Source organism: Simochromis diagramma, unplaced genomic scaffold, assembly GCF_900408965.1.
Source record: "Simochromis diagramma unplaced genomic scaffold, fSimDia1.1 OVJJ01000389.1, whole genome shotgun sequence".
Lineage (NCBI taxonomy): Eukaryota > Metazoa > Chordata > Actinopteri > Cichliformes > Cichlidae > Simochromis > Simochromis diagramma.
This window is the reverse complement of record NW_024387227.1, coordinates 154,588-179,098: the sequence shown is the minus strand read 5'-3', so window position 1 is coordinate 179,098 and position 24,511 is coordinate 154,588. Positions and strand designations below refer to the sequence as shown.

The 24,511-nt window shown below is 39.4% G+C and overlaps 2 long non-coding RNA genes and 1 pseudogene across 2 annotated transcripts; 1 reads left to right on the top strand and 2 right to left on the bottom strand.

The window, feature by feature from the left end:
- Positions 1 to 9,444: 9,444 nt before the first annotated feature.
- Positions 9,445 to 23,796, top strand: LOC120746720. The gene is made up of 3 exons (XR_005698919.1): positions 9,445 to 9,456; positions 11,329 to 11,335; positions 23,234 to 23,796. It is a non-coding gene; the product is annotated as an uncharacterized LOC120746720 (long non-coding RNA).
- On the bottom strand, positions 12,833 to 13,873 carry LOC120746716 (annotated as a pseudogene).
- LOC120746719 lies at positions 14,820 to 15,307 on the bottom strand. Its single transcript, XR_005698918.1, has 2 exons — positions 15,023 to 15,307; positions 14,820 to 14,929 (listed from the first exon to the last, which is right to left on the bottom strand). It is a non-coding gene; the product is annotated as an uncharacterized LOC120746719 (long non-coding RNA).
- Positions 23,797 to 24,511: the final 715 nt, after the last annotated feature.

Below are 24,511 nucleotides of genomic sequence, written 5' to 3'. Positions count from 1 at the left end.
TTATTTTGCCACAGCTCTGCATTGTCAGGTCGGAGCATGTGTGCTTTTGTGAAATGCTGATATATGATGACGCTTGATTGGGGAAGATTTCCACAGGTGGTATTGTTGGTCTCCTTCTTCCAGTTTTCTTGTTGCTGCCTCTCTCCTTGCCTCCGTTGCTGCAGCTGTATCATGTATGTTGTTTGTTACATACAAGAGGAACAGGATTTGTGACATTAAAGAGTAAAGATTCTTCTAATTGTTTTTACATCTCATCTCCTATGCTTTAGTCTGCGTGGACAATTATGGTAAATCATTACCAAGCCAGATTATATTTGGAATATTTCAACAGAGGACATTACAGTGAAATCTGCTTTCAATGTGACATTTACTTTGATCCTTTAAGACACAGTTTATACATCAGACAAACTGTTTGTAGAGCGATTAAATGTTTTATATTGTTGTTAAGTTGTACAGATGAGCGGTATCACCAACAGCTTCATTAATGTGGATGAACTGGATGGTTCCAGGGAAACTATCAGGATCACACGCCTCCAGTGGTCACTGTGGTAACTACAACTCTGCACATACAATAATTAAGATGAAGAAATGTTTTTATTGTAGAAAGTGAACCAAATTTAGTTTGACTCTCTGACAAACGACGGCAAGATAAAAGTAGTTTGTTTAAAAAAGTCCACAAAAATGGTAACAAGGAAAACAAATACAAACAACCGCATATCCTGATATTAGGCTCACAGATCAGATCAATACAATACATAGCACAACCGACATTGATGTTGCCATGGTGACCGCTGCCATATATGTATTCTGTTACTCTACTTGTCTTAAACACCAACGCTGGCTGTTTTTCATTTTACTAATGAGTCCACTCTCTTCCCTCACTTTCGTCTCTTCCTCGTGTTTTGAGCTCCTCTCAGAGAGGATTAAGAAGAGCTTTGATGATGGCTGTAGCTCCAGGAGACAGAGCAAGGCATCTAATGTCAAGGTTGGTGGTTCAATCCCTGACTGCTCCAGCTCGCACACAAAAGTGTCCTTGAGCAGACATAACCCTCTCCGATGCTCCATCAGAGTAACGTGTTACACGAATCCAGTCCTCACCATGGAAACATCAAAGTAGAAGTGATGTCAGTTTGATTGGCTGCACAGCTGGATCACCTGACCAGGTGGTGGTACAAATAACAGGAAGCTTCTCTTGTGGCTTTATATCATTTGATTGATAACTTGTGATTTACAGACTGTTCTTTATCTTCTCATTGTCGCTGAAACACAGAAAAATATCAATTTGGAAAATATGACATTTATTCTGTTTCTACAGGATGGTTTAATTCTCACAGCCACCACAGACATGACAAGTTATTTCATCATTTGATGCACACAAACAAAAAAGCAGGATGCGCCTACTGCTCACCAAACTTGTGTTTGAATAATAATTGTGAATCATTTAGTTAAAACCTAACTGACTGAATCCTGACTCTCATCATGTGTTTCTGAGTGAAGACACAGACATGTACAGACTGAACTGTTTCTCTAACAGGTAAGACTAACTACACGAGTCACTGACCCAGAGCGAAATGTCTTTTGAAAGGACGCACATATAGTCTACACCTTTTCGAGCCCGAATACCAAATCAGGATAAAGGGTTCAGTGAATTGGTGTGGAAGGTGTGGAGGTGTGATCAGAGAGTCAGAGGAGACCTGTAGAAGGACGATGCCAGCGGACAGTCCACACTACACTGCTGCTCTGTTAGCAGACAGAGGAGGAGTGAGGAGGCGGCGGAGGAGATTGTGTACCCCTGTATTGTGCCACACAGAGAAATATGATACACAGCAAAGACTCCAGGACTGTCATTCTACAAAAACACACTCGTACTCCTCCTTTTTTTGATTCTCTGTAACTCACTGAATCCAAGCCCTCTGTCACTGACTCCAGCTACAGGATTCCTCTTTCCTCTTAATCCCCCCGCTATCTCCTCTTCTTTCTCTCAGCACTCTGATGATATCACCACCAAATCTGTCTGGATGATCCGATATGACTGAACCTTGTATGTGTCACCTTCCTGTTGTTGTCAGACAGTTGGGTTTGTGTATTGTGTTGTGTCGGTTTTGAGTTGACAGGAATCTGATGGAGAGAACAAACACAATCCAGCTGCAGTTATTGATCCATCATCTGTTCATGATTGACACTTTGATGATGACTCCTGACATGATGAAGATGGTTAATGTGTGCTGCTTTGTTTCTATCCCCTTAAAACACACTTACACTTCGCTAGAAAACAACTAAACCTGTCCAACCACCGGCTCCGCAGGCTCACCTGAAAGAAGGGGGGGGTCAGAGCAGCACAGTCAGCATGCACACATGGACATTACATGGCTCTCATACACACACTGTTACCACTGTAAAGGAAGTCCAACATTTGACCACATAAAGTTTAAACTTGAAAAGAGCAAAACTCCTATCACATAGATTTAATCTCCTTTTTAATCACGATGTCCAGGGAGCATCGAATGTGCCACCGTCAAGTTCACACACCTGTGACATTCTGCTGTGGGATGGGTGCATATTAATGTAAAGACTCGGACTGGTAAAAACTGATTCCTACAGGTAGAGTGCAGCAGCCAGTGCATCACATATTTTGAGCTAATGCAGCGGTCATCACACCACATACTGCTTTCTATTTAAGGAGCCTTCATCTCACTTGAGGTGTTTGTGACCATAAAGTCTGTCTCCCAAGGGCAGCCACTGGTCTAGGCGAGGATGCCTCCACAGTGTGAGGGTGCAGCACATGGGTGAAGTTAGACCCGGTGCCAGTGGACCTTGTGGACCTCTGGAGATAGGAGTTTGTTGTTCACTCCACCACAAAGCAGGAGAGAAAGACATTATAATAATCCTCCTTATTATTAAATGCTCTGTAGGGCAAATTTGTTCAAGGTAAACAAACAAATGATGAAACAGCATCAACCAATCACAATGTTTCACTCTTGTAAGAGGGGTTGTGTATTGATGCGTGTGAATTATTTATTTCTTATTCTCCTAACAGGGAAAATTATCTTTGTTTTTGTATATTTATACTAACATAAGTGCATTTAAAGGCTCGTCATCTTTATTTATTTATCAGAATGATATCACAACAATAATACCGGAAACCCTGAATACATTACACAAGTTTGGTCTTGATGGTTACAGCTTAACAGTGTCTCTGGGACCACTTTTGGACAGCATTTGGACTGAAGTGCTGGTTTGGGGCTGCAGGGCCACCATGAAGGCTCTTTCTGGGAGCTCAGTGCTGCAACACATTGCCTGCAGTGCAGGCGGCAGGGTAACAGGCCAGTGGTTGTAATGCTACATCCACTTTACAGTCAAAAACACCCCACTGCGGCCTAACACCCAACCAGTGCCCGGTTTCCTCCACCAGCTCCATCCCTTTGTTCTTAGTCTTTGCTTTCTGTGGACATGTTATTTCTTTTATAATTTGATTTCAAGGTTGATCGACCAAAGTTATTCACCTTGGACGTGCATTCTATTTTCTGTTGTTCTTCCTAACTATTATCACAAAAGTCCAGGATCAATTTTATTTTAGCACAAACAAGTTTCCGTAGGGAACGCTCAGAAGCAGCAATCGCAGTGCAAAAGCCCATTTAGTGATGGCCAGTAGTTAAGTGTGACCTATAATCCATATTTTTATAATATGTTTTTCTAAGCCGGGGAAACAACTTCCTCCATTCTAGTTCATGCTGGGCGGCTAAACATGTCCTGGACATGGTCTATGCACACAGATAAAACTTAAAATAAATAGAGAGTGAAAATGTCAGTTCCTTTCCAGAGATCAGTTTTGAACAGGTGCAAGTTGTTGCTGACAGAGATTTTGATCTTTGAGACCCCATGTCGACCAGCATGGGAAAAATGTCTCCTATCTGTTTTGATTGTTCAAATACACACTGGTGTTCCAGCCTTAAGTAACTCAGAACAGACCAGTTTCCTATCTATCAGGACACTGTTTGTGGTGTTACGGCCACCTCTACTACCTCAGAGTGTCAGTCTTAGCTGCTCAAGCAATTTCAAACTCCTGCCTTTCTGGTTATTTGTAGCTCAGGTCCAGCTCTTTCACGATGGGAAAGAACTGGAGCTAAAAGCTGAGACAGAGACTTGCAACCTTCCTCTCGTGATCAGGCAGCCTGACAGCCTGCAGACTGACAATACTCTTAGAGAGAGAAAAATAGCTAAATGCAAACGAGAATTGCAGCAAAGATGAAACAGGAGTTAAAAATAGCCTCCATTAGTACCTCTAACCTTAGATTGTAACTTCTAAACCTCATCTACTAACTTTTTAAGAACGACCTGACCTGCCCCAGTGTTTCCAGTTCACAATATGGTTTTCAGTCCAGCAGACCAAACATTTCACTCCACAGTCTTCAGGTCATTGTTACTCAGGCTCAAGCTGTCTCAAACTCCGCCATGTACCCAGGTTTGCCTGTGCGTAGCTCCACCACTCGCTTATTTATTGAAATCATTTATTACACAAATGAGTGCATCAAAAATAAGAGTGGAGCTGCAATGAAAGAGAAGTGAAATTTCTTCAGTTAACACAAAGTTTTCCCTTACAGGTGACATTTAATGAAAGTGACGTTATTACCACACACACATTCAGAGGCAGTCTACAGGAGCAGAGCTGCAGCTATTCAGCAAATGTCTCCCTGCAATCCTCACTGCAACACCTACATGTGAAAATGAAACCACCTCTACTGTTCACACATGAAACGTCGTGTGAAGAACCAGTTTTCCTTCCAGTTTTCTGTCTTAGTAACTCTGAAGTCTGAACTTTTGATTTTTGCATTCTGTTTGTACTGATAACTGTCAGTGGATTATTTTGATCCCAAAGAAATCTTTAACACACATGTAGTGATGGGTACGGTGGCTGGGAAGTGCAAAGCGCAACAAATTAAAAAACGGCAACAAATTAAAAATCCACAACAAATTAAAAAACGGCAACAAATTAAAAATCCACAACAAATTAAAAAACGGCAACAAATTAAAAATCCACAACAAATTAAAAAACGGCAGCAAATTAAAAATCCACAACAAATTAAAAAACGGCAACAAATTAAAAATCCACAACAAATTAAAAAACCGCAACAAATTAAAAACCCACAACAAATTAAAAATCCACAACTAATTAAAAATCCACAACTAATTAAAAAACCGCAACAAATTAAAAATCCACAACAAATTAAAAAAACGCAACAAATTAAAAATCCACAACAAATTAAAAAACCGCAACAAATTAAAAATCCACAACAAATTAAAAAACCGCAACAAATTAAAAATCCACAACAAATTAAAAAACCGCAACAAATTAAAAATCCACAACAAATTAAAAAACCGCAACAAATTAAAAATCCACAACAAATTAAAAAACCGCAACAAATTAAAAATCCACAACAAATTAAAAATCCACAACAAATTAAAAAACCGCAACAAATTAAAAATCCACAACAAATTAAAAATCCACAACAAATTAAAAATCCACAACAAATTAAAAAACCGCAACAAATTAAAAAACCGCAACAAATTAAAAAACCGCAACAAATTAAAAATCCACAACAAATTAAAAAACCGCAACAAATTAAAAAACCGCAACAAATTAAAAATCCACAACAAATTAAAAATCCACAACAAATTAAAAAACCGCAACAAATTAAAAATCCACAACAAATTAAAAAACCGCAACAAATTAAAAATCCACAACAAATTAAAAATCCTTGACGGAAAGGGATTGTCTGAAATACCGGAAGTGGAGAGTGATTTCACGAGAGGGGGCGTGGCCAGGATTTTTGGTTGAGGCGCCATGTTTCTGGGCTGAACAAAGCGCTAGCGAAAGAGGAGCGAAAGTACACGGATAACACCAGCTATGGTTCGTTCTTGCTGTGCGGTCGGTTGTAAAGTTAGATCGCACGACCGGCAAGGGAATAAGGTTGAAAATGGTTTATCTTTTCATTCTTTCCCCACCTGGAAGCAACATGAGGCAGCTCATGTATGGATGTTACCAAAAGAAGGCGTCTAGTCTGGATAGCAGCTGTGAGACCAGCTGATATCCAGTTCTCTTCCATCTCCAAAAATCTGTTGGTGTGCTCCAGACATTTTCATTCCGGTAAGTTATAGATATGTTCATATCACTCTTTATCGGTCTTTTAAGTCTGACATCACTAGCCGTGTCTTGGCTCAAACTCCCAAGAGCACCTGCAGGTCCATAAATCACACGATCACTGTGGCATCACTGAGTGTTGAAAAACTATCTAAAGTCTTTCATCTGTAATAAAATGATCAGCGTTCTGCTCTACCATGTGTAACAGGAAGTTAGCTCGCTAGATTCCATCTAAATACAATATAGCATGACCTAACTGAGGGATTTTGGAAACAAAGTCAAACGTACAGCTCTGCTATCACTTCCAACATAAATGAAGACAGAAAACTAAACAGCAGTGACGTTTGTAGGGTACTGAAGTTTGGCTAGCTGGTGTAAAACGATGTGCTACGTGACCGTTAGCGACACAGTTATGTTAGCATAATATAAACACTAACTTTTTCCACTTGATAAAAGTTATCGTGAGGATTCTCGGTGGTCAGGAACAAATGTAATCACATGGCAGGATGCTGTAAACGGACCAAACTTCAGCCAGGAGAACAACTGAGATAATCCATCCATAAGGATGAATAGGATTAGTCATTCATATACTGCTGCTTGGGCTGGGCTGTAGCTACATTGTAAGGTTTTAAAAACTGAGCTTTCAAATGATTAGTGGTGATAGAAGCAGTGGGAGGCCAACAGTGATCACTTACTGTTTTTAGGAGTTTTTTGAGATTAAATAGAAGACAATACAAAACATTAAACATGTTAACAACACAAAACCCATATTAAACGCAGACTACTTTAGGCCTGGAAGCAGGATTTGTCATGCCATCACTTAAAGACCAGATAGCCTATTAGTTTTCTTTTCGATGCACTCTGAGGTCATAGCAAATTAGAAAAAAAAAACATCCTAATGAGTGATTTTGCAGAACTACGTGCTATTTATAGACTTGCTAATTATTTGGCATTATTGCAGCAGACCAGCCAATGAAATGGATGAAACATCGTGACTGGGTTCCAGCGCTACACAAGGGACCTGCTTCAAACATACCACCATGCCAATCAGATTACTTCTTCCATGTGAGGGTGAAGAGGTGACCCTTCTGGATAAGATGGTGAAAGTTTGCTGCCGTTTTGATGAACGGTGTGGTAGTAAAACCAGGGGAAAATGAAACTTGCTCCTGTTAAATATTCTTAAGTCTTGTGCTGTATAAATAGCGGTAATTTTTCAGAAGATAAATTGAAGTAATTGATAGTAAATTAAGTAGTGTTAGTAGTGGGTGATATCATGTAAATGCTGTCATGATTTTGTGTAAACATTTTGTCTTTTATAAACTATAAATGACATGGATTCTACATTGTAACTGATGTGATGTTCTATAATAAAAAAGAGGCAAAAATTAGTTTGTTTCTTTATTGAACTTTTGAACAGTGGTACTCAGTCAGTACATATTCAGTAAATGAAAATTATTTACATGGCAGTGCACTTCAGGCATAAATCTAGACCCTTATATAAAACATTGTGGGTCATTCCCACAACCCACAGCTTTACTGTGCTCCAGCAAAGTATCCAATAGCAGTGACAACTCCTCCACAGTTGCAGGTGGGTTTTTTCTTTTTTTTGAGGACGGCTCCTTTTACCTTTCAATATGGATGGTCTGTTTATGTTTTGATCCAGAGCAGTTTTTGGGCAGCTGAAGAGGAGAAGTCTATCTTATGGCCAACCTCTGGCTGTATCTTGGTCATATTACCCAGCAAAACCCAGTATGCAGGTTCATCTGTAACAGCCCTTGTGCCACAGATCCGCATTGTTGCTTCTACATTAAACAGAAGAGCAGGGACATGGCTGCAGGTCTCCACGACTCCGGCCATGCAGGTGCAGTGGGCAGCTTCAACCTTCCCTGTGATGCTCACAGTGACCCATGGCTGCAATGCTGGTTCATTCAGTCTTTGAGAGTGCAGTACCTGAAACATACAAGTTACAAGTTAATTTAAAGACAGACTCTAATGAGCCAAGGCCGACATAAATGTGTTTTATCTACTTTCAAATCCATTTATCATAAATGTAACAAAGTGTTTAGAAAGTTAGCACATACATGTAATTTTCATTTTTTTTATGTATCCATCTATAGAACGCTGCATGTTATATTCCAAATCTGCCTGTTATCTTTCAGAAACCTGACTTCAGAAAATGAACCTAAAGTATGTAATGCAAGGATGTCATCACTTTCAAGATGGAGAAAGCATAAAGTTTGACTTTAGGTGACAATTATGGACACGTAATATGATAAGGAGATTCTGCAGGTCATTAATCAATGTATTATAGTAAAAAATGTATTTTTGTGACACAGGACACAAACACGGAAGCAAGATATGTAATTAGGATTATTTCTAATAAATATGAATAAATAATTGCAATTTCTTTAACCACTGAGAATAACTAAATCCTTCAGGACAATGTCACATCAATGCACTGAACTCACTATGGCTACGTTCACACTGCAGGTCTTAATGCTCAATTCCGATTTTTTTGTCTGCTTGTTCACACTACAAATAAAATGTGACAGCAAACGCGCTCCTTTGTGAACCCTCAAAGTGGCCCACATATGCAAAAGCAGATGTCACACACAACATGCTCTGTTTAGACCCAGACCAAACAGTATTGCTTGACTGATGCCCCTTAAATATAAAGACTTGTTTCAGACTTTGCTTTAAGTTATTTTGTTATTTACATATGGCCTAATAATTATCCTTATTGCCATTTTAGAGAGGAGCGGGGCTTCAAAGGATATGCAGATTTCTGTCAGAATCTGCAGATTATACAGTATAAATAAAATGTTCATGTTGTCTTCCCAACAGTTTCACTAACATCTACACGGGATGGACACGAAGCGCCGTTGTTCCTGACCACCGAGAATCCCCACGATAACTTTTATCAAGTGGAAAAAGTTAGTGTTTATATTATGCTAACATAGCTGTGTCGCTAACGGTCACGTAGCACATCGTTTTACACCAGCTAGCCAAACTTCAGTACCCTACAAACGTCACTGCTGTTTAGTTTTCTGTCTTCATTTATGTTGGAAGTGATAGCAGAGCTGTACGTTTGACTTTGTTTCCAAAATCCCTCAGTTAGGACATGCTATATTGTATTTAGATGGAATCTAGCGAGCTAACTTCCTGCTAATTTCGTCTTCATGGATGCCTGGATGATAAACTCAATTGTTACACATGGTAGAGCAGAACGCTGATCATTTTATTACAGATGAAAGACTTTAGATAGTTTTTCAACACTCAGTGATGCCACAGTGATCGTGTGATTTATGGACCTGCAGGTGCTCTTGGGAGTTTGAGCCAAGACACGGCTAGTGATGTCAGACTTAAAAGACCGATAAAGAGTGATATGAACATATCTATAACTTACCGGAATGAAAATGTCTGGAGCACACCAACAGATATTTGGAGATGGAAGAGAACTGGATATCAGCTGGTCTCACAGCTGCTATCCAGACTAGACGCCTTCTTTTGGTAACATCCATACATGAGCTGCCTCATGTTGCTTCCAGGTGGGGAAAGAATGAAAAGATAAACCATTTTCAACCTTATTCCCTTGCCGGTTGTGCGATCTAACTTTACAACCGACCACACAGCAAGTATGAACCATAGCTGGTGTTATCCGTGTACTTTCGCTCCTCTTTCGCTAGCGCTTTGTTCGACCCAGAAACATGGCGCTTCAACCAAAAATCCTGGCCACGCCCCCTCTCGTGACATCACTCTCCATCCCTTTCCATCAAGGATTTTTAATTTGTTGCGGTTTTTTAATTTGTTGTGGATTTTTAATTTGTTGTGGTTTTTTAATTTGTTGTGGTTTTTTAATTTGTTGTGGATTTTTAATTTGTTGCGGTTTTTTAATTTGTTGTGGATTTTTAATTTGTTGTGGATTTTTAATTTGTTGCAGTTTTTTAATTTGTTGCGGATTTTTAATTTGTTGTGGATTTTTAATTTGTTGCCGTTTTTTAATTTGTTGCAGTTTTTTAATTTGTTGTGGATTTTTAATTTGTTGCCGTTTTTTAATTTGTTGTGAATTTTTAATTTGTTGCAGTTTTTTAATTTGTGGATTTTTAATTTGTTGCGTTTTTTTAATTTGTTGTGGATTTTTAATTTGTTGCCGTTTTTTAATTTGTTGCCGTTTTTTAATTTGTTGTGGATTTTTAATTTGTTGCCGTTTTTTAATTTGTTGCCGTTTTTTAATTTGTTGCGGTTTTTTAATTTGTTGCGCTTTGCACTTCCCAGCCACCGTACTAAGGCCTTTGAAATCTTCATTAACACTGAGCTTGAAATTTCTATCAGTCGAATGCAAAGGAGTCCTGTGGTTGTAGGACAGAGGTAGGGAACGTTAATCTGCCATCATTTAGATTATATGACAACAACCTTCAAATCTGAAGTCTCAGAAATCTGCTTCATGTACAAGTTCCTCCAATAATCAGGGCTAATATCACCAAATTGTACATAAACAGACTTTTACATGTTAAATATTTCTCAAATATGGGGAAAAAAATATATAAAATACTATATTATTAACAAAATATCTTAAGATACAGCTACAAATTGCTTGAAACATTTGCAATGAAATATATAAAACAGCTTTATTGTCAGTGAGGACAAAGTTATAGTGATGCTGTGCTGGAGTGTTTAAAAGAAGACAGAGACATGAAGTATAAATATTGTATAATATTAAATATAAGAAAGAACAAAGTTATAAAAACATTAATAATTGAAATCTGCAACAATATTCACATAAAGTGTAAAATACAGAGTTAACTGTTTAATAGGTAAAGTTTAGGTCTTGCAGTCGAACAATGATCCCAAACACAGCAGCAAATCTACAGCAGAATAGCTGAAAAGCAAGGTCCAGTCAAAGTGCAGACCTCAACCTGGGACATTCAGAGAGCTGTGCTTAAATAAATGCCCACAAAGCTCAAAGAACTGAAGCAAAGTTGTAATGAAGAGTGGGCCAACATTCCTCCACAACAATATGAGAGACTGATAAAGTCAAGCAGAAAACAATTAGCTCACATTTGTGCTGCTAGAAGTGTTTCTAGTTATTCACAGGACTGTAGTTTGAATTTAAAGAAATGTGAAAGTGCACTGAAATTAACATAAAGTTATTGCAATTTTTTTAAAAAATCAAGAAATCTAAGAGGAAGAAACAATGTAAACCACACAATTGTTTTCCTTATATTCTCCACACGGCAATGCACATAACAGACATAAAATATTTGCATTTATCAATAGAAAATATACAATTTTTCCATAGCCAGGCCCGATTACTGCCAAACCTGTGCTGAATCAATCACTTAAACAGGACCTGTCTGACAAAGTAGAGTAGACCAAAAGATCCTCAAAAACTACACATCATGACGCAATCCAAGGAAATTCAGAAGCAAATAAGAAACAAAGTAATTGAGATCTCTCAGTCTGGAGATGCAACGTCAAGATGAACAGAATCCAGTTTCTGGGATCCTGAAGGAGAATGTCTGGCCATCTGTTCACGACCACAAGCTGAAGTGCACTTGATCCAAAGCACACCAACAAGTCCACCTCTAAGCAGCTTAAGTAAAACAAAATAAAGACTTTGGAATGGCTTAGCCAAAGTTCATACGTGAATCTGATTGAGGTGCTGTGACCTTGGAAAGGTGGTTCATACTCAAAAACCCTCCAGTGTGGCTGAATTACAACAATTTTGCAAAGATGAGTGGGCAGAAATTCTTCCACCACCTCGTAAAGGACTCATTGCCAGTTATCCCAAACGCTTTATTGCAGATGTTTCTACTCAGGGTGGCCCAACCAGTTATTAGGTTTAGGGGGCAATCACTGTTTCCACACAGGGCCATAATAATGGCCGCCTTAATAATAAATGCCTTGATTTAGGAACTACTTTTAATGTTTACTTGTGCTATTTTGCAAAAAAGTTAAATCTCTGCAAAAACATCAAAACTGCTGACCATCTGACCTCAATATGAAATTATTAATCTTTTGACAAAAAACATTTAGATTTGTAAAAATAAAGAAACCATAGAGGAACAAACAATGTTGTTTGCTACGTTCTAACATGGCAATCTAAATAACAGTAATGCAAACATATATATTTATCAATAAAAACAGATCGCCTTTTCACTGTTACAAAAGTCAAGTATATCAATGTTTGTTCAGCTTTCATAAATGTAAGTTTATAAGTACATAGTACATTTTTTGGTAAAGTCCAACTTTTTTTAATACATGCAACACATTTCAGAACATTTGGGACAGAGACAACAAAAGACTGGAAATACTTCGTAAAAATCTGGTGAAACACTTTAAAGCCAGTGGGATTAAATGGGAAACATAAAATTTAATACTAGACAAAGACCGATTGAATCATGAAGCAAAGAATTAATAACTAAATCACAAGTAGAAAATGTTATGCAGATATTATTGGATAGATTTTGGTGTAGAAAAAAATGACAAGAAATGAAAAATGAAAGTTATCTGGTCTTTTTCTTTAAAGAGTAGCTGCAGAGCAGCAACACTGACAAAGACCATCATCACCAATACTGCAGCTAATACAATGATCCAGGAGGAAACTTGAAAAAGCAGGAAAAATGTGACACTGATCAAAACGAATACATCAATTATTGATCAAAGAGAAAATGCATACTAGCACAATGCATTGTTATTGCATCTCAGTTTCTCACCATCACTGATAATCTGACATCTGCTGGACCTCAGGAATCGTCTCCATCACCTCTCTGTGAGGAGCAGAGAGCACTCGTGCTGCACATCCCACCTGTGTGCTGTGTTTACGTGAACCTGAGAGCACAGCTGTAGTGGTGACAGTGAATGTAGCGTTGGTGTTGGACACACTGACAGTGTTGTACTGTGAGAAGCTGAGGTGTTGTTGTGAGAGTGTTACAGTGGGAGCAGGTCGACCAGTGGCTGAACAGGAAACAACCCACTCTTCAGCAGAGTTTGACTCTCTGACATCAACAACAGGTTCATGCAGCTCTGTGAAGGATCAGGAGATATTGCAAGGAATATGTTGTTGAAAGGAAATCAGTTTCTAGCACATTTAAACACATTAATGCAAAAGTTCTTACCATAGACTTGGAAGCAGGTTCTACCAGTGAAGGAGCCTTCAGGATAAGTGTTAAACAGACAGTGATAGCATCCTTCATCCTGCTCCGTCACATTCCTGATGACTATGGAGCAGTTCTGTAGTCCAGTGTATTTAAACTTGACTTTATCATTAAAGCCATCATTCACTCTCTGACCATAGTACTTGCTGTAGGTGGCAACATTTGTCCCCACATCACGTGAGATTTTCTGTCATGTGACCTGAAGGATGTATTTAGTCTCCGAGAGCTGACAGCTGAATTCAGCATCTTCTCCCACTGCAGCCAGCACAGTCTGCTGTGCTTGTATCACTGTTGTTAGAGCTGCACAAACAAAATAAGAGGCTTTCATAGTCCATGTTTTATGTTTCATTTAAAAAAAAACAACAACAACTACATAACAGAAGTCACTGAGGTACATACTGAACTTACAGGACAGAAACAAAGTACCAATCCTATTGCAGTAGTATATCTCCAGTAACAATACCAGCATTGGTATCAATACTATTGATAACTGCATCAATCTGCCCACCTCTAACTCGTGCTATTGTAGAAATTCCCTGTGAACTTATACATTTTCTCAGAAGCCTTCCCTCCGCGCATTACTGGTATGCTATTTATTATTTTGTGCTCCAAGTTCAGTTATTTCACTGGGGAAGCCCCGTAATGCCCACTTCTTCATTTCAGTACTGTTTGATCTTTCCCTTTAACATGTATGTAACTTTGGCTTGTTGAGATTTTAGCATTACTTCTGTCACCAACATTTTAATGCTATCTTTACTCTGTTATAATCATCTCTCTATCTCAGGCATAACTGACTGAGATTTCTTTGGAAAAGTTCTCACATTTATGACCTTTTTAGGAGCTTCTTGTTTTGTTTTGTTTTCCTGTCACAATAAATAACTTAAAAAACCAAAAATGACAATATGGAATAAAACTTACCTTTTGAAGAGGCCATTAGAAAAACTAACAAATGTATAATCCCACAGTCTGACATGTTGCACCATTTGCCATGTCTGTCCCCTCACTGGCTATTATACAATGCATAGTGTTAGATTATAATATTATTTTATGCCATGTTAGACGCCTAATTACAGATTGTGAATTATTATGTAGTTTTAGTTTGCATTATTCTCCTGAATTAGAAGAAGCTGATAACTATTGCATTAGTTAAACTGATTTGCATTACATTAGACTGCTGATTTATTGTGGATGAATGATATTGTTTTATGATGTTATAAGAAATACTGTTTGCAGAAAGTCATCGCCTTATTTGTCTGATTAGAAGAGAACAGAACATGCTGGAGTTTTCTGCCCCATCTCAGCAGGAGCAGATAAACAGGGAGCCAAGGTCGTAGCTTAGGCGCCGTGTGATTTCACATTTGTGTCTTTTTGTGGAATCAGTGTGTTTGAACAACACAAATTCTGCCTTTTCTAATTTTGAAAGACTGAACATGATATTGTTACGTAAGGCCCAAAATGGCCTCCGTACAAGAAAGTAGTAGCTCTAATATTGACCAGTAACGAACCACCACACGCACACTGTAATGGGTTACACAAGATTTATTTGTTCTTTCTCCGGGTAAAACTACTGGCTGAAGACACAACTCTGGCCAGGAATCCAAGGCCCAAAGCCACCGCGGTCAGGGTTGTTAGCCTGGTTACAAACCGGGGAAAGGTGGTCACTTGGAAGAACAAGCAGCCAAAACATATCAATCCTGCAGCTTCCTCAAAAAGGCTTGCCACCCACCTTTTCAGGCCTGACTTCGTTCGAGGCTGGGTCTCCACATCACATCCTGGGAGCTGGAACTTCCCCAAAACTGGTCCAGTTTCCTTGTCAGGGGCACAGAGAGTCTCCAGTCCAGTGTTTGTGTTCCTGCCTTCCAGCACATCCACTCACATCCCAATAAGAATGAGTCCTCCCTCCAACATCCTCAGTTTATTTTAAAAGCAAAACCAGGCCAGGTTAAAAATCTTTTCCATTAAAATGTGCACACTTCATCCTGGATCTTCGAGGCTTCCCTGCTTCACCAGTGTCCTACTAAAAAACCAACGACAACCCCTACTTCCTGTTTCCTCTCCCCTTTATAGAGAAGGGCTCCAATCCTCCCCAATCAGCTGCTCCCTGTATTCAACTCCAAATAGCTGGCAGCTGGACTAGAGTAGAATCTCCACTCCCACATGGGTGTGGCCCACACCTCACATCAAACACAAAAAACCACCAAAGCATGCAATTAATACAAAACAAAATCTAAAGAAATGCCAACCCAAAAGCTTAGTGGGGGATTCTCTCCATCCTTTTCCACCATGCTATACTCTGTAACAATATAAACAAAATAAATCTGATCTGTTCCTCTACAAATCTGGACAAATCTCAGATTCTGAAGTTCTCAGCGCTTACATTTTGTCCTCTCTATACTTCTACTGACAACTGACATGTGATGTGTTTGTACAGCTTCCTCTGTCGGTTTTTAACAAACTAACAAATTATCCAACAGAAGAGTATACCTTTGAGACAATGGTGTAGGTCTACTTTGCAAACTGAGAGGATGGATGAGATGATGGTGCAGGTTTCCAGTCTTAATTCAGTCTTGTTGCCACATTGTGGTCACTTGTCACCTTACTTTTGCTGTGGGAATTATGAAATGATAGCTAGACTTTAGCTTGCCTGTAGTGGCATTAAATGATCCTTTAGAAAATAGTTATAAATGTATTAGTTCCCAACTTTGTACATTGCTGAATCATTATTTTTACTGAAAGTCTGTTCAGTTTCCAAACTAAAAATAAAATTGAGTGTGACTCGCCGGCACATTACAGTGAGACTCTCCAGTTTGATCAGCAGAGAAAAAAGATATCTCAAACAAAATATGACGGAATTTCAAAAACCTTAGTGGATCCCAAAGAGCTTACTAAAATTTTATGTTTGCTTTGATTCCTGCTTTGCTCACTCTTGGCGTTCTCTCCATGAGCTTCATGAGGTCGTCACCTGAAATGGTTTCCAACAGTCTTGAAGGAGTTCCCAGAGATGCTGAGCACTTGTTGGTCCTTTGCCTTCACTTTGCGCTCCATCTCATCCCAAACCATCTCCACTGGGTTTTGGTCAGGTGACTGTGGAGGCCAGACCATCTGGTCAGCACTCCATCACGCTCCTTCTTGGTCAAACAGCCCTCACACAGCCTGGAGGTGTGTTTGGTGTCATTGTCCTGCAGCAGGAGGATCAACCACTGCACCAGCGTAGAGTTTGGTAATCAGTCCAGAGGTCCAGAAACTTCATCCTGATGCCTAATTGCAGTCAGGGTGATGCTGCCAGCCCATAGATGTCTGTGCCTCCCTCCACTGATATGCCTCTTGGGTCATTACTGGCCCACTATCAAACTGGCCACGCAGAATGATGTTACAACTTCTCTGGACCCTTTCATATCTGTCATATGTGTTCAGGGTGAAAAACACAGTCTGCCAGTGGTGGCCTGATAATTCTGGTATTCTATGGCAAATGTCAATCATGCATGGTTCCAGTCAGTGAGTACAGGGCCTGCAAGAGGACATCAGGCCCTCAGGCCACCCTTATAAAATCTGTTTCTGATTGTTTTGTCAGATACAAGTACAGGTTACTGGTCTCTTCTCATACCAGTAGTGACACTGGTATGAGGAGGAAAAATATCAGTGTCCTCCACCTGTAAAACCATCCCATAATGACTGTAAAGAGTCTGTAGGATCTGGTCATGAAACAATCACAATTTAATATTTTTTAGAATAATTTCCAGAGTCATAACACACAGCCAGCAAAACATGGGAAGTAAATTCCAGGAAAAAAATGAAACCTTGCATAAAATGCCAGTTAAAGTCCAAAACTCTGTGACCTGACCCCAGCCACAGTGTGGGCTGTGGACTATGTGGAGGTTGAAGTGTGGACCCAGAAGCAGACGCGTGGAAACAAAAGTTTAACCAAAAGCAAACCGTTTATTCAAGGCTGGTGAGCAAAACAAAACAAAAGGCAGGAGCAAACTAAAGGAAAACTAACCAAGACTAAAGTGGGGAAACTAAACACTGGGAACATGGAAAACTTGGACATAACTGTCATGGTGGGGTACACCGGTGTTATGATGAAGTGGACCCAAGTGCAGACAGGGAAGGAGGCAGAACTAAGTTTTGAAAAAAAAGGCAAGCCGTTTATTTAGGCTATAAACATGAATACAAAATGAAAGCAGCATGAGCAGTGGCAAAAACTAAACTGAAACCTAAACTAGGAAAACTAACTGACTGTGACAAAACTGTGATAACTTTGAATCAACTGTGATAAGACCTGAAGGGAGGCAACGCAGACGACCTGACAATGAATAAAGAAAGACAGAGGACTTAAATACAGACAGGAGGTAATCAGGGGAAGTGGAAACACACAGGGGAACAGCTGACTGAAATGAACATAATGATGCCATGGCTAAAGTGAAACTAAACAATGTAGGGACAATGAACAAAAGGAAAGTCACACAATATATACACAAAGGGATGATAAGGGAAGTGGAAACACATGAGGACACAGCAGGGACAAATTAGATGTGATGAGACAGGAGAAAGCAAAACTGAACACACTGAACACAGGACACGAGACTGTCCAAATAAAACAGGATACAAACTAAGAGACACGGCTCGACACACAGGGACCGGGGGCGAAACAGACATGGGAACACTGAATGAATCACAAGGAGGGGAAACATCAACAAAACACAATGATGTGACTATGGCGACTATGGAGGAAGACCAAATACAGACGGGAAATTATTTTTGATAAAAGTAATATTAATTTGACTAATGGACAGGCAGTGATAAACAGCAAACAAACTGCTTAGCTTTACAGTCTTTGTTTTATCATCTGCAACTCCTGCAGTGTGAAACAGTCTTGGTATGTCAAACATAAAAACATTTTAGATACCGCTTCATCAGGTTACATATATATACCGTATTTCTTCATCAGAGAATCTATAATGTATTAAACTAAAAGTGTACACCTGGTTTAAAGAGTATTAACTAAATAAGAATGTGACAACTTTCAGTCATTAATGTAGCAGAGACAGAGTCTGACTAAAGGGACATCACAGTGAGACCTGTTTGATCTGCAGACACAGTCTCTCTCTACTAAGAGTGTGTTTGACTTTAACTTTCACACAAAATGATTCAGTTCCTCTAAACCCTCCAACAAACATTTACAAATGCTTAGAAACATTTTGTGTTTCTAATTACTAATGTTCCCCAGCCCCAGCATTCCCACAAATCTGTCTGTTTCCTTTTTTTAGTTTCACTGTCTGTCTTCTAAACTTCGCTGATGCAGCTGGTCGTCTTTGTGTGAATCTGCGTGTGAAGGTAATCGAATCAGTATGTATTTTTTTCTGATAATATCAGCTGTGTGCAGCTTCGCTCCAGCACAAATCATAGCATTGTTCATGATGACAGATATGAACGAGGTTGACTTGTAACACCGCAGTTATGTGAGCCGTCATTTGTAAGCCTCTTAAACTTTCTTGCACTTTTACACAAAGTTTTATGGTAGTGCTTCTTCTTCTTTGGGGATTTTTGTTCAACAGACTGAAAAAAGCTGTAATATATTTTTGAAATATATTTAAATTGGTATTTAAAGGACTATAGCATATTCTAATTAGATTTATGATACTGTGTTAAGACAGTAAAATTGTGCATGTGTGTGTTTGTGTGTCTGTCTGAATTTTGCTGGTACTGCACTGATTGATGATCGTTGATGATCCACCTGACTAGTATAAATTACAGTTTTATATAACAGAACAAATTTGATATCTGTAAAAATATTTTTTAAATTCTTGCTTACTAGCTGACACTAAATTTTTACCTGATTTCTCTTCTGGGACGCCCACACTGTGTGCAGTTTCATCTCAGCCCACTGTGTGATTGCACATTAAAGGACATTTCTCCCCAAATTCAATAAGCTCAGTGGATTATCATAACAGCGTATCAACAATTCATCTAAGAAATCCTTCTTAGTTATTGTCATGAAAATCTCAGTGGATTCTTGATTTTCCTCGTCTACTCTACAGCCTGGATAGTTTCATTTCAAACTGCTGCCGTGTTTCTGCCAAATTAAAAAACAGTTCTACTCAAATTCAACAAGGTTCAGTTAATAAACAATGATTAACAAAAGATTTTGTTCATATTTCATTATATAATTCTGATCCATCAAAGATATTCCTTCTTAGAATAATCCTTTCTCTTATTGAAGATCGATTTATTTTTCTCATTTTGGTCATTCCTATTAACTCAGCCATTTCCTTAATCAATCCCACACCACCGCCCCCAAAACCATGGGAACACAGAGCAAGGAAAGCACAAAGTACACAAGAAGACGGGGACAATAAATACACACTGGATAATGAGACGAGAGGCAACGGGTGAGAGACATGATGCAGGAGAAAACTACAATAGTCACAGGAAGCAACAGTTAAAACAATAAAACAGGAAAACATGGAGAACAAGGCTTAAATTACATAGAGGAGAACAGACTGGACAGGGGAACATGAGATAGATAAATGCAGACGAGACTGAGACACTGATGGGAACAAATCATTAACCAAATGGGGGAAGTAAAACTCAAAGCTAAGTTCACAAGACACGAGACGATAAAAAAAGAGGAAATGATACACAGAGACATACGCAGACATGTAGAAAACAGAAAGGAAAATATAAGTGAATGGGAAACATGACAGATGGGGAAATCAGACAATGACAGACAAACAGAGAGACAAGACAGACAAAGGGACATAACTGAAGTACAGAAAGGGATCACAAAAGCAGATATTTAGTGTTACAAAACCAAGAAGACAAACTACAATATGAAAACAGGGTACATGGGATATAGTAAATCCTAAAGCAAACTATTAACCATCCTTATATACAAAGAGCCAAACTAAAACACAAAAGACTCTCAAAAACAAAAAGGCATCACAAAACCCTGAGGAAAAAAACAGCGATCCTCCATCAGCTTCCGCTTATCCTTTTCAGGGTCGCGGGGGCGCTGGAGCCTATCCCAGCTGTCATAGGGCGAGAGGCGGGGTACACCCTGGACAGGTCGCCAATCTGTCGCAGGGCCAACACACAGGGACAGACAACGATTCGCACTCACATTCACACCTAGTGGCAATTTGGATTATCCAACTAAATATCTCCACAAGCTGCATGTCTTTGGACGGTGGGAGGAAGCCAGAGTACCCGGAGAGAACAGAGATCCTAACAAATAATATTGCAGTGGTTGGAGATGAAACTTTGCGGACATGTAGTAAATGGACTGATTCTTATATAGTGCTTTTCTACTCTCCTGGAGTTTTCAAAGTGCTCTATACAACAGGCCTCATTCACACAAGCACTTCTAAACACAAGTGCAAACTAATCATCAGAGGGCAACTTGGGGTTAGTATCTTGCCCAAGGATATTTGGCATGCAGGCTGGGGAAGCCAAGGTTCGAACCACCAACCTTCCAATCAGCAGCTGATCTGCTCTACCACCTGAGCCACAGCCACCCACCCATCACAAGTGGGTGAGGCTGGTTCTGATATGGTGCTTTTCTACTCTGAGCATTCAAAGTGCTTCATACAAATGACTCATTCAAGGACTTTTCCTGTGCAGAAGAGTTTTCTATCTTGGGGTTAGTATCTCGTATCAAACAACCAACCTTCCAGTTACTTCGTGACCTGCTCTAACTCCTGAGCTACAGACAGAAGAGGAGTTTGTTAAGAATTTTATGACAACTGTCAAAGTTTTTTTTCTATTGTTTATTAAATTGATCTTATTAAATTTGAGTAGAACGTTCCTTTTATTTCTCTGAAACCTTGCAGCTTTTGGTGGTTAAACTGCAAATATATAGAGAAGGTAACCCAGAGGAAGAATGCACAGAGACTTTAAGGTCAGCTATCAAGAATCATTTTTACGCATTTTGATGCAATGTTATGATATTTGATGTTGAAATTGATTAGAAATGACTAATTTCATTTCTACAGAATTATGCAGTGTGGGTGTCCAAGAAGATGAATTCAGAATTTCATGTCAACTATCATATATGATTTAATACAGAACCTTCATACACCTACCTGAAACCATTTAAATGACATTATTGAGTTCCTTCAAAGTTTCTCCGTTTGAACAGAGTTGTTCTTTAATTTCTCGTGTCTCAAGCAGCAGTTTGAGGTGAAACTATGGATGCATGAAAGAGCAGCTGAGCCAAATGACAACTGAATTTGAACTATAAAAGATGATTTTCAGAAATATTTTACATTTTTTGAAGTTATTTTAGATTTGAATGAATCATGAATGAAGAAGCATTACCAGAAAAATTAAGAAGAAAAGACAACTTGAGTGAAAAACAAATGACACTGTGGCTTTATTTCTGTTAACTTCCTGAAAATCATGTGTGTTGTTATGTGTGTGATCAGCAAAAAGGGATAAGAAGCAGCACTACCGTAAAACTTAGCGTTGAAGCTCAAGCTTGGCAGATAACGGGTGGCAGGCGTGGCTCACACTTGACCACGGTGTTGGAGAAACTCTGAGCTCCGGGTCTTTATAATCACTCTGCGGAGCTCACAGAGACTGCAGGGAGGACAGGAGGACAGAGCAGACTTTGTGAATTATTTTTTATCTTAGATGTAATATAAATCCAACACAGGCCTCTGAGGAAAAGGATCGTGCTACAAACTTTCGTGTCTCTTCCAACAGAAAGCAGAGGAGTGGAGTTACTCAGAGACTGACTGGATTAAACACACCAAAGGTTTATATTCCAGTTGGACCGTATCTCTTACCAAGGTCTGCACTACGTATCAGGATGTGATCTTATTCAGGTAATATCAGGGTTCTTATAGGGGTTTGTTCACAATAGTAACTCATGCAGCCATTTTTCAGTCTCACTGACCAAACTTTTTACAACATGCTGCATTTTTAATAGTAAACTTCTGTTCAGTGCTTTTCCTGTCACACACTCATACATGTGTTTTGTCTGCAGCAGCTGTGTTGTTGTTGTTAGCTTGTATTATCTGTTTAATCTCTTCAACATGGTTTTAGTTTTCTTTGTAAAGTCAGCAGCTCTGTCACTTTTCTCTGACTCCTCTTCTGCTCGACACTCAGCTGACACTCAGTTTCATTTCCACATTCATGAAGTTGTTGTCCAAGTGAATCATAGGCTCCATGATTGGTCAGCAGACTGTGTCCAGGCAGACAGGTTGGATAAGAATAACAGATTTATGTTTGATTACGCCCATTTCCAATTCAGTTCCAGTCATTCCTGGCCCCAGGAGGTTGATGGGGGTGGGAGATGGGGGGCAGTGGGTTGTAAGCACAATGTAGATGAGTGGAGGCTTAATGTACTTAAACTTCCAGTCACAGTGAATCAGTGTGTGTCAGTGAATGCATCATGTGTGCTTCATGGCTCCATCTAGTGGACTGATAGTAGAAGTAGAGCAGCTGATGGCAGCTTCCTGTGCCTCACACTGCTGTCTGACTGCATTCAGCTGATATTTGGACAGCACACATGATGGAAAGGAGGATTTTGGTTTATGTGCACATGAATGATTTGTGTTTCCTCTGCAGGTGAAGGTAGAAAGTGTGTGTGAGCTGATGTGAATTGAGCAGCATGGATCAGTGTGAGGACAGAGAGGAGGGAGTCCCTCCCTCTAAAAGCACTCTGTGTGGGGAACATGAGAGCCAGACCAAAGCTCAGAGGTGAGATGACCATCTCTAACTGTCCATGACTCTTCTCCATGTCACAGCTCAGCACTCACATCACTGCTCCATCATTATTCACAGGAACCAACATGGACCTGAACCTGATTCAGACTCTGATTCAGATTCCAGCGTACATTATTTTTATGAGATTGTTCATCATGTCTTTAATTTAATATTTCCAGTTTTTCCTTCCTGTCTCATGAAGCTGTTACATTTATTGTTTTTCTTTTAGGATCAATAAGAGGCCAGAATCTCCTGGACCTGAACCCAGCTGTGTTTCCTTAAAGAGCAACGAGTCGAAGGATTTTGTTTTAAACTTTAAAGGCTGTTCTTCTGCTGCTGAGAGGTAATGTGTGTCTAGATGTTGTTCCTGACTCTGTATTTTTGAATAAATCCTCATGTTTAATATCAGCTCAGCTCTTTTTCACACATTTCTATGTTGGTGTGTGAAGCGGTGTGTGTTGGAGTGTTTCCACAAACACAGCAGTCAGAGTGGAAAGAGTGGATGTTGTAGGAGGTGTTTGTGTAGTGAAGAGGCTGAGTGTCTGTAGGACTCCAGCTGCTCCAGCAGGTGTCTCCTTTGTGCTTTGCTTCAAACACAGTGTAGGGAGGAGCTTCCACTCAGGTGTTTCAGGTGGTATGATATAGCCTATGGTTTAGTTTGACTTCCTTCTGCAAACTCAGCTGCTCTGTTGCTGATACACGTCTCCATGAATATGATTGATCAGATGCTGCCAACACCATGTGTTTCATGTGAGCGCTCAGCTGAAACCCTGGGTTGACTTATCGAGTTAATAACAAGCTTCACGTGACTGTGAATGCTAAAGTGAATCCAGATAAAGGAAAGAGACCCTGCTAATGTTGGACTCACTTCTTAGTGTAGATCCCAGGAGGAAGTTCAACATAGCCATTCTTTGTGCTAGCTCGACCAAACCTGAGAGCACAGTGCAGGATAATGATCATCATCTGTCTCTGTCAAGGACATTTAAAATCCACAAATAACAAAAATAATTATATTTGATCATTAAAAATATGTTTTCACTTAAAAAAGCATGAGCACACTGGTGGATTACAGAAACATGAAAACTCGTTAACAGTAAAGTTAATTTAGGCGTAAACAAAGAGGCAAACATACTTAAGTAGAAGGACTGATGTTTGTGTTAAAATACCCTCTTAAAGCTGAAATACTGATTCAACGTTCTCCAAAAGTTGATTCTGTTCATCTGGACGTAGCGTTTTGTGGGAGAAACGTTTCGTCATCATCCAGGTGACTCCTTCAGTCTCAGCTGACTGCAGGTTTCAATCTTATGAACAGGACATTTGCATAATGACTGAAACCAGCCCACTGAAGGAACAAAGGGCTGGGAGGTCAGTTCCTTAATCTTAATTATGCAAATTCTCATGACCATTGATCAACAACCACTGATCAATGGTCATGAGTACCATTCACAGAAAGTTGGTGAATGGCTGCAATCACAGCATGTAAGATGGTGACAGATGTACCCTTAGG